The sequence below is a fragment of the Ambystoma mexicanum genome, chromosome 1p, assembly GCF_040938575.1.
Source record: "Ambystoma mexicanum isolate Mex_15411 chromosome 1p, UKY_AmexF1_1, whole genome shotgun sequence".
Taxonomy (NCBI): Eukaryota; Metazoa; Chordata; class Amphibia; order Caudata; family Ambystomatidae; genus Ambystoma; species Ambystoma mexicanum.
In genome coordinates this window covers 600837853-600854514 of record NC_090921.1, presented here as the reverse complement: position 1 = coordinate 600854514, position 16662 = coordinate 600837853, and the positions used below count along the sequence as shown (strand labels likewise).

Below are 16662 nucleotides of genomic sequence, written 5' to 3'. Positions count from 1 at the left end.
GGTCGTGGTGCAGAATCACTCAGTCTTGCGACAGAAGATTGGCGTGAGAGCCTAGATGGATTGTATTGTCCGCCACCAGTTTGAGGTCCGTGAACCAGGTTTGTCTGGGCCAGTACAGGGCTACCAGGATTATCCTGCAGTGATATTTGCGTATCATCTGTATTGTCTTCCTGATGAGAGGGAAAGGGGGAAACGCATAAGCAAACATTCCGGTCCATGGGAACGAGAATGTGTCCCCCTGAGAGTAGGGAAGAGATCCTGCTCGAGAATTTCTTGCATTGCTTGTTGCTCTGAGTGACGAACAGATCCAGAGGAGGAGGGCCCCATGTTGAGAAGATTTTGGATACCTGGTTGTTGTGTAGTTGCCATTCGTGGAACTGCGATGAATCCCTGCCAAGTGTATCCGCTTGTTTGTTTTGTATCCTCGGGAGGTAGAATACTTGAAGCATAATATTGTTGTAAATGGCCCAGTGCCAAATGGTCTGTGGTTCTTAGGACAGAGTGTTTGACTGTTTTCTGCTTTGTTGCCCAAGATAAAACATTATGGTTGTGTTGTCTGTAAGGACTCGCACCACCAAACTTTTGATTAGAGGGGGGAACGATTTCAGAGCCCAATGTAGCACCCATAGCACCAACACATTTATTAGGAGGATGGATTCTTCAGGAGTCCATAGACCTTTGACTTGGTGTTTGTCCAGGTGAACTCCCCATCCGCCAGGGAGGTGTTGGTCGCAATCGTGAAATGGTAGTTGGGTTCCACAAGGGACATCCCCTTTGCGATGTTGTAGGGGTATGTTCACTATTTTTGTGCAGTTGAGACAGTTTGGGGGATGGTGATTTTGTCTGACCAGGACCCCTGGGACCAACTGGTGGCTAGACACCTTTGCAGTGGCTGCATGTGTAGCCTGCAATGAAGGATTAGCTGGATGCAGAAGACATGGTCCCTAGGAGAGCCATGTATGTGCGCACTGTGACTCGCTTGTTTGGATTGAAGGACTTTGCTAGTGTGATACATTTTTCACCCTGTCAGAAGAGGGCCCAACGAGACCTTGTCCATGAGGAACTGAGCGCCCAGGAACGCCAAACCTTTTGAAGGAACTGTGCAAGATTTGGTGCAATTTATTGCAAATCCCAGTTGTTGGAGAAGGGCTTATGTTTGTCTCTGAGAAAACAATGGTTTACTGATATGTTGGACCTCGAACCAACCAGTCGTCAAGATATGGGTAGACATTGCAGAGCCGCTTTCTGAGAAGAACAAGTTACTTTCTTACCTGGTAACGTTCTTTCGATGGGATGGTCCGACGACGTATTCCATATCTATGACAGGTAATGTCCACAGCTGTGCTGCTTCGGAAAATCTTTGGCGTCTACGTCCTGTGTCGATGACGTCGATGCGCCGTCCCCGAGGACCTCCTCCGACGGCCTGCGTCACCCGATGTGATAAGTAGGACGCACGACGCCCATAGCCTCAGTTATAGTTTTTTCCCCAGAACGTGTGCCACCAGTTTTCTGCCAGTGAGACACACAAGGCCTTGTGGAACTCAAGCTGCAATCGCAAAAGAAATTCTGCAGCGGGGAAGGCAGGGAGGGAGCGATATGGAATAAGTCGTCGGACCATCCCATCGAAAGAACGTTATCAGGTAAGAAAGTAACTTGTTCTTCGAGGGGATTGGGTCCTCCGACGTATTCCATATCTATGACAGACTCCCAAAGCAGTACCAAGCAAGGAGGTGGGAAAGAATTTAGAATACAAATTTAGCATGCCCAATCAAATTGCGGAATAGAGAACTGCCTTGCCAAAGGCCAAATCTTGCCCTCTGATGGAATCGAGGGAATAGTGACGTACAAAAGTATGTACTGAAGCCCAGGTGGCTGCATCACAGATGTGACGAATAGGAACTCCCCTCTGCAGAGCAGTAGACGCAGCCACTCCTCTGGTAGAATGGTCCCGCAAGCCAGCCGGAGGGTCCTTACCCGCCAAGCGGTAACACTCGGAGATAGCTAAAACAATCCAACGAGACAAAGTCTGTTTCGTCACAGCTTGTCCCAAACGCTTTCCAGCGTAACCAATGTGGAGGAGGATAGAACGCCGGAAGAACAACCTTCTGGCTCAAATGAAATTCCGAAACCACCTTCGGAAGAAAAGAAGGACGAACTCTAAGGACAACCCTGCTCTTATGAAACACAGTGAAGGGTGGCTTAACTGAAAGTGCCTGTAACTCAGTCACTCTGCGAGCGGAAGGAACCACAACCAAAAACACAGTTTTCAGAGTTAACGGCCTCAAAGGGCAAGAAGGTAAAGGCTCAAACGGAGCACCCATAAGAAACTTAACAAGGTTCAAATCCCAACCTGAGCCCTTTCAAAAACTGCAAAATTAAAGGAATCTTAAAATAGGAACACTTCAGACGAGCGCTTAAATATGGACAGCACCGCCAGGTAACCTTTAACGGTCCCCACTTGCAAGCCCCTGTGGGCCAAAGAAAGCAAAAAAGACAAAACCATGGGAATGTCACATTCAAAAGGATCCACATTCTGAACTCTGCACCAGTCGCAGAACTTTCTCCAACGGCAACGGTACAGAGACTTGTTGCCGGCCGTCTGGCCGAGAGCAACACCTCCATCACGTCTTCAGGGAGGTCCCAATCCTTATACCTCAACCTTTCGGAAGCCAAGCGTGAAGATTGAGGGATCTGACCTCTGGAGGGAGAACCTGACCCCCCTCCCGTGAGAGCAGATCGTCTTGGTAGGGAAGACGACGTGGAGGGCAGTTGGACAAGTCTAGAAGGTCCGGGTACCACGTCCTCCGGGCCCACGCCGCAGCAATGAGGATCATCCGGGAACCGAACCTCCGCAGCACTTGCGGGATGACGGGGGCTGAAAGAAACGCGTACAGCAGTGGGAACGACCACTCCACCACAAACGCGTCTCCTAAGGCTCCTTTCGGAGGAAATTCCCGCGAGCAAAACCTTTCACACTTCCGGTGGACACTGGAGTCGAAGAGATCCACTTGAGGGGCCCCCCAAAGGGCGAAGATCCCCAGGAGAATCTCCTGAGCCAGCTCCCACTCGTGAGAGATCGTGCTCTGCCTGCTCAGAGCGTCCGCCGTCTCGTTGTCGTCTCCGGCCAGATGAACCGCCGAGATCGAAACTTCCTGCTGGATGGCCCAGAACTCGAGCTGCATCGCATCCCTGCACAGCGGAAGTGACCCTGCCCCCCCCCCTCCTTTTTGTTGATGTAGTGCATGGCCTCCGTGTTGTCCGTTAGAATCGGGACACTCTTTCAGCGCACAGTCGGCAGAAAAGCCTTCAGGGCTACCCTGATGGCCCTGAGCTCCAACAGATTGATATGGAGTCTGGACTCCGACGGAGACCAACGACCGCTGACTGTCAACTCGTTGGCATGAGCTCCCCATCCCGTGAGGGATGCGTCCGTCACGATCGTCACCTCCGGCCAGGGCAGCCAAAATGGGGCCCCCTTCATCAGATTGCCCTCGACGGCCCACCACAGAAGGTCCCAGGCTACCGAGGACGGCACCTAAACAGGGTCCGACAGCCTGCCGGAGGACTGAGACCACTGAAGCTTGAGTGCCCACTGCAGAAGAATGCAGGATGCCATGAGGCGGAGCAGTCTCAAGAACTCGGACGCTGGGAGATTCTGGGCAAACTGAAACTTGTGCACCATCTGCTGAATGTGAAGAGCCCTCACCTGAAGAGGAAAACACTGCCCCAGGGACGTGTCGAGCACTGCTCCGATGTACTGGAGCCGCTGCGTTGGTGTCAAATGGGGGAGAAGCCCAGCCTGTGAAGGGAGTGGCAGGTGACGGCAGATGATCCAGGACTTGCTCGGGAGAGTTCCCCCTGATAAACCAATCGTCCAGGTAGGTGTAGACGTGAATCCCCCTTTCCTGAGATGCGCTGCCACCACCACCATGAGCTTGGTGAAAACCCTCGGGCGGAGGTCAATCCGAACGGCAGGACCCGAAACTGAAAGTGCGAGTCGCCAACCGCAAACCTCAGGTACTTCTTGTGCTTGGGATGGATCGTCACATGGAAGTAAGCATCCTTGAGGCCGAGAGACACCAACCAGTCCTGAAGATGAAGGGCCTGGAGGACTTGAGAAAGTCACCATCTTGAACTTGTTCAAACCGCGCAAGTCCATGATGGGTCTCAATCCCCAGTCTTTCTTTGAAATCAAAAAAATAAGGGGAATACCATCCCTTGTTCCTCTCCGCTACAGGCACCAGTTCTATGGCGCCTTTCTCCAGCAGGGCTTGAATTTCCTGCACAAGGAGCGGATCCGGACACTTCAAAGAGAGGTTCCCTGGTGGATTGTCGTGAGGCCTCTGCCGAAAAGGAAGACAGTAGCCGTGGGTTATGATCTCCAGAACCCACACATCCGAAGTAATGGCTTGCCAATCTACAAGATGCTGCGCCAGCCTTCCCCTAACCGGCGAACCATGGGACCTGGCCTCATGACTGAGTGGTAGCGGCTGCGGTGTTGCCTGAGGGTAAAGAGGCAACTGCCCGAGCGTCCTTGGCACCTCGAGTACCTTTATTTTCACCTCTGGCACTCTTACGATGGCCTCTTTGACTGCTAGCTCCCCTCGCTTTAGTGAAGGACTAGTAATAGCGAAAGGAACCACCCCTCCATTGCTGTCCCCTAGGACGAAAAGGCGGAGGTTGGCGAACTGCAGCGCCCAACGACTTTGCTTCAACTTTGGAGGTCTGCAACCTCTCAAGGCTCTCGTCAGCCTTGCTGCCAAAAACGTGTTCACCGTCAAAGGGCATGTTGAGGAGCCGGGACTGCACATCAGGAGCGAACCCAGACTTCTGCAACCACGCAAACCTGCGCATTACGGTGCTTGCCGCCATGGACCGGCTGACACAATCCGCCAAGTCCAAACCCGACTGAACGGCCTCACACATAGCATCGTTGCCATCCTGAACTATAGCAAGGAAACCATCCCGTTCGTCCCCTTCGGGAATACGTTCAGCCGCTAATGCAACACAGTTCCACAGAGTGTGTGAAACGAGACAAGGCACATATGGAGTTGGCCGCCTGAAGCTCCATACCCCCAGAAGAAAACACTTTCTTCGCCCAACCGTCAAAACGTTTGTCGTCCCTATCCGGAGGAATGGTAGGATAAGACGCGTGCTTTGCCGGGGCCGTAGCCCCCCTGCACCAACAAACTCTGCGGAGTGGGGTGCCTAGACAAGTAGCAGGGGTCACTACTGGCTGGATGGTATTTTCGCGACAAAGACTTGCCCACTGCCGGGAGACTCTCCGGAGCAGTCCAAGCCGCCGCCACCCTTCTCTGCAGAGCCATATGAAAAGGCAAAACCGGGTCAGTGGGGGGACCGAGATCAAGGATGTCCGCGAGATCATCCTGAACGAACTCCCCTGGGGGAGCTGACCAACCCAAGTACTCGGTGACCCGAGACATAAGGCGCCGATATGAAGAATCGGCATGAGTGTCAGGCTCCGGCCTACAAAACTCCACCTCCGGAGAGGTGTCCAGTCCACTGGCATCATGCAGCGACTGCCGCAGATCATCAAACTGGCTATGGCCCGAGATAAGGTCATCTGGAACCGTAACCAAGCCCTCATCAGAGCCTTCATCACCCTCTGAAATGTACTCCAAGCGGGGAGAGGAAGACCTCTGTGGACCAAAGCAGTGCCTGACCTTAGCCATAGCCTTTCTAGGGGCAAACCCCCACTCTGACACCACCGCCTCGAAAGGCGTCGAGGGCACTGAACGTGTCGGCGTCGATAGAAAAGGCATCCACGTATTCGGTGTCGACGTCAGCTGCAGCGCCGCCAGCATCGGCGCCGTCGACACAGGCCTCGAAGCCGGAGCTCCGAGCGTGTCTCGACGACCTAGGCGCCGACAGCGCCGACGACCCCCACGGAGGTGGAGCCTCAAGAGAAATCGTCGACGACCTCGGCGCCACAGGCGTCGACGTCTTCTTCGAAGATGGCACAGGATCACGCGGTCTCGAGCGCGTCGAGGACCGGGACCTGGAATGGGCATGGCGAGAACGGCTACCCTTGCCCGACCGGGACCTCTACCGTGAGCCGTGCGGACCACCCGAGCCCGAAGGCGTACGGGCGGTGTCCCTCAACCGGTGCCGACCGACCGCACTCGGAGGCGCGGACGGACCGGTGCCCTGCGATTCAAGTCGCGCTAGCATCTGCTTCCCGAAGGAAGCCCATTCCTCCGGTGTCGCTTGCATGGAGAGATAAGCGACCCGCCGATGGGCGGTGTCCTCGGAAGAGGACGGGGAAGGTGACCTATGCCGGCGCTTCCGGGAATGCCTCAAAGAGGCGGAGGAGTGGCGAGACCGACTCCTGGAAGGAGACCCACCGAACTTCCGACGATGACGCGGAGAGTCGCCGCTCGAGTCATCGTCGAAAGCCCCGCAGACCTCGACTTCCGGGGCTTAGACACCCGGCCTACCGACAGCAGCTTCTTGCGTTCCCGCAAGGCCTTTGCCGTGAGCGACTGGCAGGCACCAGAGGCAGGCGTCGGGCGAGTCCATGACCGACATCTTTGAACCACAGTCCCCGCAGTTCTTGAAGCCCGGACGCGGGGTTGAAGATGAGAAAGACATCGCCACGAACAGGTCTTCACACAAACCGAACAGGTTCAACGAACCGAGAATTGAAAACACCAAACTCCAACTAGTCGAGGCGTACCGAGATTCACGAAGCGAACACTTCGCGGAAAAAACGGAACCGAGGCTATGGGCGTCGTGCGTCCTACTTATCACATTGTGTGATGTCGCCCGTTGGAGGAGGTCCTAGGGGACGGCGCATCGACGCAGACGCCAAAGATTTTCTGAGCAGCACAGCTGTGGACATTACCTGTCATAGATATGGAATACGTCGGAGGACCCAATCCCCTCGAAAAGCTGCTACTGGTACAAAGCAGTTTGGGAATGTTATGGGTGCTTATTTTAGGCCGAATGGAAGTACTCAAAACTGTTAGTGGCTTTTACCGACCTTGAAGCAGAAATACTTCCGGTGTCTTGGATGTATTGGAATGTGGAAGAACAAGTTACTTACCAACTGGTAACGTTCTTTCGATTGGATGTACCTCTAACGTATTCCACATCTTTGACATGTAATGTCCACAGCTCTGTAGTTCTGAAACTTTTTCGGCAGAGGGCATCCTGCGTTGATGGCTTTGGGTCGATGTCCCTCGAAGGCCACGGTCGAGGGCTACGTCACCGGATGTTATAAACAGGATGCACGGCGCCTGTAGCCTCAGTTTGTTTTTTCCTCCATGCACATATCCAATGCTTTCTTGGCGGCACATAGCCTTGCGGAAACGTTAGCTACAATTGCATAGGAAGTTTTCCAGAGCGGCAGGCTGGGAGGGCAGAAAAACCCCCATTCATCAGCCTGTCGCCCAGGACCTAACAATCCCAAGAGGGAAAAAGATGAGCCACCTGCAACCAACGACACCACCGCTGAATCCCTGCTGCAACAAACTCACCACTTTTCCAACGACAAGAGAAGATCTTCTGCTGGAGAGTCTTCTCCCTTTGAGCTGGTAGGACCAACCAGTTCGCCCTTTTTCGCTTCCAAAGACGTCACTTGGTCGAATCGCCCGTGCCAAGCACCCCGGCGGCCGGATAGCCAAGCTCACCACTTTTGACCGCGAATAAAAGGACCACACCTTTTAATCGGGAACTCTGCGGCTGGTTTCATCCCTGTGCAGTGCAACGACTTCACATTTCCTCCTCGATGAGATCTTCTCTTCCCCTGGTCGGAACCATGAACCTCAACCACTGCCAGGAATAACTCCCCCCCCCCCCCGCTGGAGCTTCCTTTCTCTTTAAGGTACTGTGTCCTGCGTGGCCTCCCTTTCTACAGATTGCTAAAGGTGACCCTTAAATCCTTGGCTTCTAAACTGGGTTGGCTCCAGACCTTCTAACTATATCTTTTGACTCACTCCAACCTCTTTTGAACACTCTGCAAAGACTTTCAGTGCACCTTAAACCGTGTGATCCTGGGCATATTTCGCTTGGCTCCATTTAAAGTGGGCCTGGTCTATGAACTTTGGCTCTACAGTATAACCTGCCTTTCTCCCCTTGCTCTTAACTCTTAAAAGTGTTGGGAACAGAACAGTTTTATTTTATGCTCTGCCTTTTCTCTCCCTTTTTAACCTAAACTATTGGAGTGCCATCTAGGTTAAGCGCTCACTTCTGTCTTAACAAATAGTTGTGCTTTAACCCTGACTTGTCTGATAGTTATCAAGGGAGGTGTGTATACTTACCTAACTGTGTTTTAGATTACTTTTCATTGAGAGTGCTAGTGTATTGCCTAAAGTGGGTTTTAAATAAATAATTATATACTTTCTATACAAAGCTCTGGTCAGTGTTTGTTTGCTCTACTGTGTTTTGACCCTATTGTGTATACTCTGCATACTACCCTTCTCTTCTTGAGAGAGGCCTGACTGCTCAGCCACAGCTACCAGGTAAATCTGGGTGGTGCAGACTGCTACCAATTGGGTTTACTGCTGCTCCTGTAGTCTTAATCGTTTTGCAGTGTTCCCCAAGGGAACTGCACAGGCTTCTGTAACTTTGGGTCTCACCCTAAGTTACTAGGGGAATCCAGACGTGGACCCCTTGCTCACTATTCTTAGAGGCGCACAGATCCACCCTACTGATGAGGTCCAACCAGACCGAAACGCGTGTCTGGGGTTTCTGTTGGTACTTTTGTTCAGAGGAGAATTGCCTAGCATTTTGGTGCTGGACTGCCCCAGGGCAGGACAAAGACTGATATGTTTGGGATATTTCTTCTCTGTGAAAGATAGTGAGCTAAAGACTCTGGGTAAGTCTCTTGTAACCAGGACTAATGTCTGGCAGAGGGACTCCCAGGACCCCCCCCCCCCCCCCGTTAATTTGCATTTTTCTGCCTAACAACTGCCACCAGCCTTTCAAGTAAACTTGCAATTTTAACAAAATTGTTAACAGGGAAGTAAAATAGGGAATACATTGTATCCCACCAGCACTCCACAAAAGGTGGTGTGTGCTGGCCAACTGAAATCAATGTACAGGGGATGGAAATCCCACTTTACTTCTTGAAAAAAGTAGTCACCCAAGAAATGATAAGAATTAAAAAGGGAAGCCCAAAGGGGCACAACCCAGCCTAAGCCCAAAAGTTATAAACTATAAATCCAAGCACACAGTATGGAGACCTAAATGGTCACCCATAAAAATATTAAGACTAGGTGAGCGGGGAACAATATCCCCACTTGCCTAGGGACAAGGGAAAATAATTACCTAATCCAAGCAAAAAGTTATGGGGTTGACATAGGTCAGGAAGATCATTCACATTTATGAAAATCTTACCCAACAGTAGTTCAATGCAAGAAACTGATTAGGTAAGATTTTCATATCTATGATAAATCTTCCTGACCTGTCTCAACCCTAGGACTGTTTGCTTGGACTTGGTTCATTATTTTTCCTCGTCGCTAGGTGAGAGAATATTTTTCCCCTTTCACCTAGTATTTTACTCTTTATGGATGACCTTTTGATGTCTCTCCACAGTGTATGATTGGAGTTCTAGTTTCTTATAACTTTGGACTGACTGTAAAGTACTATGGCAGCAAACAGCATTTTAAATGCAGGGAGGGGCTTCCTTTTAATTCTCTAATTTCTTGGGTGAACTACTGTTCCCAAGAAGTAAAGTGGGATTCACAGCCCCTGAACATCTATTTAAGTGAGCCAGCACACCCCACCTTATGGGGAGCGCTGGGGGATACAATGTATCCCCTTTCTTGCCTGGTCAATTGTGGTTACAATTGCATGTGTACTTGAATGGCTGGTGGCAGTGGTTTTATCTTAGTGACTTTTTAAGTCTTATTACTTGCAGGCTGTTAAATCAGCCTCGGTAATGCACAGAAAGGTCACCATTTTGCTAGAATTGGGGGCTCCTTTTTCCGCCATTTGCTTGTTGTTTGAGGTCTTCCGTTCTCCTGCCATTCTAGGCGGGGATCAACTCAGTGGAAGTTTTGTTTTCTGCAGGACTCCTTTGTATTCCCTGCCAAAGCTCCAGAGTGTCTGAGAAGGCAGGAAGCGAGTCCAAAACTTCACAGCCCTTTGTCTTTCTCCTTGCCTGAAAGGAACCAAGTCCCAATATGGGGGAAGGGGTTGGCTGGCTGTCCTGGTTGGACAATCAGAGCACCCCTTTCCGTGAACTGCTGGAAGAGATTGCAGAAGTTATGCTGTAGTTCCTGATAAATACTCTGAACCTGGAAGCTGCTGAGAAGTCGACCACTGGAGCTGAAGAAAAAACATCTGTAGCAATTTCCAGTGACCGGAGAGCCTGCTGTGTAACCAGAGCCTGATGCAACCCTTCCTACCAATCGACCTGGGGGTCCCCGAAATAGACTCCTACACAGAGGCTGGTGAGATCCACTACTCGAGAAGTCCTACATTTTAAAACCTCTCACGACATGCTGCAACCTTTTTGGGCTTCAAACCGCCAATACAATGGGACCTCGAGCCTGAGTGCAGTGCATGGTCTTCCAAAGTCCAAATCCGTCCAAAACTATGGTGAACTCCTGCTTCATCTCCAGAGACACAAATCGAATTCCTGAAGTCCCCAGAGTACAGGACCAAGGGAGTGAGGAGAATCCAGCCGGCGATATTCATTCATCATCTGGTTGCTAAAAAAAAGGCGCCAAACCCACAGAGACATGAGAATCCATGAACAAACATTTGCTGGAAGCCTCCTCTGATGACTGCTGCTACAAGTTCCCATCCAGTGTCCAGTTCTTTCGTCTCCAGACCAAGAATCCAGGGACAGGGACAGGGTCCTGCGCTGCTGCATCCTGAAGTCATCCACTCTGAAGCTTTTCTTTTCTCCTACGGTACTGTGTGGGATCTGGTGTGCATGCTGTGATGCTGAGTTGGTGATGTGTGGTTGGGAGTTTGCCCATTCTACTTGCCCAGGACTACTGCTGGACTGCATATAGGGAGCCTTCTGTGAAGTCGCTGAACACTTTCACTAACTCTGAAAGTGAATACTTATTTAAGAAGATCTCCTATGGAACTTTGACTTTCCTGCAACTGAACCCTATCTCACCCTGCCTACAGATGGCACCTAGACCACAAGGGTCCCTCTTCTGCCTCAGAGAATCCATGCAATAGACTAGTGAAGGACTGGATAAGAAAATGATTCTGCCTTGAAAGTATAACAAGTGTATAAGTACTTGCTTGCTAAAGAAGCTAGTGTGGCAACTGTATCTCTGTGAAATAAGAAGTTACAAAGTGTCATTAAGTTTATGCTTACCTTTGATTTGCGTTCTACCCCTCTAAAAAGTATACAAATTGTCTTACTAACTTTGAATGGCGTTTCACCCTTTTAAGTTATAAATTATTGGTACCGATGTATTATTCTTAACTGAATACGTGTAAAAGCTTACCAATAGGGGTTAACTGCCTTGAATACAATGGTGTCATTCTTAAAGTGTAACATTGGGTTTGGCTTTCCCTGATCTGCTTTATACAGATCTAAAACAGTCTTAGGGTTTATACCTTCCTTTAAGTAGCTGGAGGCTCCTTAAAAAAAGTATATAGCCTTACTCACCTTGATTAGCTGCTGCTCTTCTAAACTTGTAACCGTGGGTTGTTCTTTCCTGAATTGCTTTGGCGCTATTCTAAAATAGTTTCATAACATTCTTACTTGCTTTAGAAACTGTATTATACACTTCTTAAAAGTATACTGGGTATAACTAGCTATTAGATAACAGTTATGTACCAATAGGTCAATTACTTAGCGAAATACATTATCTTTCTTAAAGCATAATTGGGATTGCCTTTCCTTGAATGGCTTAGAGCATTTTAAAATAGTGTGTTCATACTTCGAGTAGTTAAGGCCCCTTCAAAAAGTATAGAAGTTGTTTTACTAGCTCTGAACTGGGTTCTAAAATGTAATGTCACAAGGTGTATACTTGTAACAAGGTTGGTTTATTATGCAATTTGTAGAACAGTGCCACTGCATGACTGACATGGTCAACTACCCTTTAATCACTGATGATATTCTAAAAGTATATCTAGCCTGGTCTTATTCCCCAAGAATAGTATATTACTATCCGGAATGTATAACCTTCTGTTTAACTCACCTTGACTTGCTTCTTGCTCCTCTAAGGTTATACCTTGGTTTGCATGCCATAGGTATTGAGTTTGTTTTTTAATGATTGTGTTTATATGTTCTAGTACTTACTCAAGAAGTATATTGGTCTACTTGCATTTAAATAAACAATATACATAGTGTTTCAGTGGACCATATGTATGCTACAATTTCTTTGTACCAAGCTACAGCCCTCTCTCCCTCCTAAAATTAAGCCTGGCTGCTTTGCCTACGCCATCAAATGTTCTCAGATAGTACAGCCTTATTCTAAGAGTGGCTCTATGTACTGCCACAGATGTATGGTGTGATGAAGCCCTTAAACTGACTTTAGAAAAACTGTCCCAACAACATTTTCCTTAACCAGGTACCATATGGCGGCTATAAAAAAAAATCCCTTTCCAAGATGGAAGAATGTCAGGAGAAGAACGATTGGTTGATGACCCTATGTGCAGTTGGAAAGTTTGAAACATTCTAAAATACCTTTCATCTGCAACTTTTGGCAGGAAGGTCCCAAAACTGCGGTCTCCAGCTTAAGAGAGTCAGAAGAATTAAGGAAGAGCCCAGGAAAGAAGTTCAGGGATCAGGTTTTCAGGCAGAACCAGTTTTTCCATGGCAGATCATTCGGTGGGTTTATTTTACAAATTATAATGCAGTTCAATGCTGCAAAACCTTATTGCAGCCGATTAGTTGACATAACTTAATACACAAGATAACTTGAGTTACTATTTTATAGACAATCGTAAAAATAAGAAGGACCGGTTGAGACAATAGCCGTTTTAAAGTTCACATTGTGTTACTACGAAGCATGCGGTGCAGCAGTTACCAAGACAGGCCTTGCTTTCCAACGAGATCGGAGTGCGCACGTTGTAGTCTCTTGCAAAGCGCAAAGAATAAAGGGCGACCACGTTCGAGCAAAGAACCTTTGATTGTGAAGAGCGCATCTGTTCTAGTTGCAGCTGAAGGTGAGCATACATGGTAACGCCAGCAGCGTTATCAACCCATTGTTCAAGTCATGACCAGCGGTTGTATTCAATTACAAGGCGCAGAAAGATAAGAGAAGTTCCTCACAGACTCAGAATTGTTCAACTTTAATGGCCTTCTTTGATCGAAAAACCTGAAGGAAGATTGACATCGTTTTTATGGAACACAATTTTAAAACTTTTGAAAAGAGGCAATTAGCTAAGGGGTAGAATACGATTTAATCCTAGGGTAGTAGAAGATAGGTTATTAGTTTCGAAAATAACAAACATGAATAGAAAGTAGTTTCCTTTACCTAGACTCTCCTTTATAGACTTTGCAGCATCAAGAAATAATTTGGAATTACTGCAAGACAGTACGTAACAATCCAAGTAGTCTCTAGCCACTTCATTAGAGACTTTCAGGTAACAGGTGCTAATCTTATTTTGGGCAAAAGAGCAAGCCAATGTCTGGAAACAAAGAATTTACAGAAATGTGTAAATGTTTTAAAGATTTTAGTGTGAAGAATAGCCGGAAAGAGGTTTACGCTGCCTGTGGTTTTATTATTTTATCCCCTTCCCCTCCTGGGGGGGTTCTTGGCTGTCACTGTGAAGGGAGAGTGGCAGAAAGGACACCAACAGGTGGGTTACTGGGCAGACAGCAACTTCTGCGAGTTTGGAAACCGGGACCTGGCAGGCACTCACTGTACAAGGCCATGTCAAGAAGTTTTGCTTGCACATTCTGGGAAATTGCTGAACCGTGAAGGAAAGAAGGTTATGGGTATGTTCCCATCAAATGGTCAATGCAGTCTTTGGCATGGAGGCCCGCCTGTAGGGGTGGCACGCCACCTCCTTTCCATCATTGACCATGTCTATGTACTCTTCCCTCCTCTCACCATCCGGAAGGAGGTCCACCACATTGACGATAGTCCTCCAAAGTATGTGAGAGTTCTTGGCAAAAACACAGCCTTCAGTGCCATACTCCCTGATGCAAAGCCCTTCTCCGCCAGAGTATCAGTCATTTTCAACTCCCAGTCGGTCCGGAGATTTGAAGCAGGCCTTGATCTACCTGTTGCAGCCTGGACCACCATACCCTCATGGGTTGGATGGGTTGTCAGGAAGGGCAACTCGCCCTTAGCAGACTTAAATTCTTTTTGTCCGTTCAGCAGCGACTGCCGGATTACCAGCCTCTTGATCGTCTTCCTGTATTCTGCATTGGGATGGGCTTATGGAGCCCCCTGCTGCATGTTTTACTCAGGCGAAGTATCCAGCCCGATCGCATTGTGCAGCTTTTCCGCCAGGGCCAAAAGATCTGTCTGGTCCGTGAGGAAGTCAGACATACATTGGTCTCCCATCCTTCCCATGGGCTCCATTGGAAAGGGGACCAGGTCTCCCTAATCATCAAAAATGGTTGTCAGACTTGAAGAACCCACAACCTTGACTTGGGCATAAAGCTCTGGTCCATGGGCAACAGTGCCACCCAGATGAGGGCTCTGGCCATTGACACTGATCAGCTTCGAGAATGTGGACCCCGAGGCGGTTAGACAACGCAGTCATTTTAGTACTGGAACTTCAAGGTGCAGCCTGTGTTGCCTGCAGTGTCAAGGCTGAAGCGGTACCTGCTGCGGCCTTCTCAAAAGGTTGTAGCATCTGGTGTTTGAATGCTTCCCATTCCTCTCTTGGGTTCCCCCTTACTGGTGTACGACTTACCTCATTGTTCTGATGAATCAGTCGCGTCTGTGCCTAGGCTTCCCCCTTATTTTTGTTGGAGGACAAGGATGATGAATGGCGAGACTCACTTCAAGAATGAGACCTTTCATTTGCTTTTTGCGATGCCCGTCCTTCTCAGGCGTAGACCCTTTAATATCGGGCCTGAAGACTTGGCAACTAATCGTGCATGGGTCTTCAAGGGCACTTGCTGAGAGCCAACTTCGATGAGCGTTCCTTAAGCATCTTCAGATCCCTATGCTGACAAGATCTGCATTGCTCAATGTCATGTACCACCACTAGGCACTGCATACAAATGTTATGTGGGTACATAAGGGACATTTTCAAGCTGCAGTCCTTGCAGTGCTTAAAACACGATGGCTTTGAGCCTGACATTTCAGTGTCAAATACAATTCTTCTCCCAAAAATGATTGAGTGTGTTCTGAACAGCATGCTGAGCACACAGAAAAAAGGAACTGAGGCATGCGGGGCATAGTAACGAGGTATATGTACCACCGGAATCGCGGAATCTAGCAGTGGCGCCGTCGAGGCAGGCATTGGTCAAGAGGACATCAAGCCGCACTGAGTCCCCTGTCAAACTTTCCTGAGCAGCGGACAATGTATGAGATATCCATCAAGATGAGGAATCAATGAAAGAAGGCAATCCATTGAAACATTCATTTACAGAGTTGCCAAGATTAATCACAATGTTAAAAATACAGTCCCACTCAAAAAAATGCAGAGCATGACATTACAAATGATTTAAAAGGCAAGTACCAAAATTATGATACTTTGTCCAGAGCTCACTGAACCCCTAATGGATGCAGGACAAAATGTCCAGACGCAGGCAAGTACCCCATAGTCAATTATATAGAGTTAAAGAGAAGGTTTAAAGTTCAATAAGAAAGAATGGAGGACGAATCAATGGGCCATCCATGTTATTGGAGGTTAGTCAGTTTAACCCCACAGTTGTGTATTCTGCAGCAGGCAACCCCAAGAAAGGCCAGAAGAGACCTCAACGAAGTGTCCCAGAGATCAGAGGGTGGACCAAGGGGCTCAGAGGAAGATGCAGCAAAACAGGATTTCCCCTGCAATAGAGGTATGCAATATGTATGCTGTGTAGATTTGCCACCTAAGGATCTGCACCTCAGCCCAGCAGGACGTAGAAGCTTCTAGTCATGTGGCTTCCCACATGATAATTTTAGTTCTCAATTTGGATTGGTGATAACTTGTTTTTAAATGCTTGTTTTCTTAGTGTAATTTGCTGGTATCATTAAGCTGCAGATAGCATCAGTGCTTTTTATCTCAAAATAAAAAAGAACCTTGCAACAATATGCTACAGTGGGAGGAATTATTCAGCCAACTGATTTTGTGGTCTGGCGAAAAGGCGGATTGAAAGGCAGACAGTTATTTGTCTTTCTTAATGTGCAAGTACCCTGCCTCACTTGCTGTTTGTGTTCGGCGTTTGAAACACACATGTAGTGTAATTCGCTTATTGCACTTGTGTTTATTAAATTTGAATTATATTTGATACCCGTTTAGCCACTATATCACTTGCAGTCAATGTGTAAGTTAACTGCACTTTACACCACTCTCCTGATCTCACTAGTCTAAGTCTTGCTGCTCAGGCATGTTACCAGTGAGCATTTGCTATAACATTTCTAAACCCTTGTAAGTACACTTGGGTTCACTTGTCAGACCCCTAAACAAATAGAGGGTCTGAAAACCCCTCCTAATAACATGAAAATATCGCCCCATGAAACCTGCCACTTAAAGTCACAGCCTAGTACTAATAATACATTACATACATTTTGAATGTTGGGGGGCAGAAGTCATTTTTATTTTTTTAAAGAG

At 48.3% G+C, this 16662-nt stretch overlaps 1 protein-coding gene across 3 annotated transcripts in view; it reads right to left on the bottom strand.

The window, feature by feature from the left end:
• RFX2 (regulatory factor X2) overlaps positions 1-16662 on the bottom strand; it is a 580927-nt gene that overhangs the window by 98753 nt on the left and 465512 nt on the right. The window lies entirely within an intron of this gene.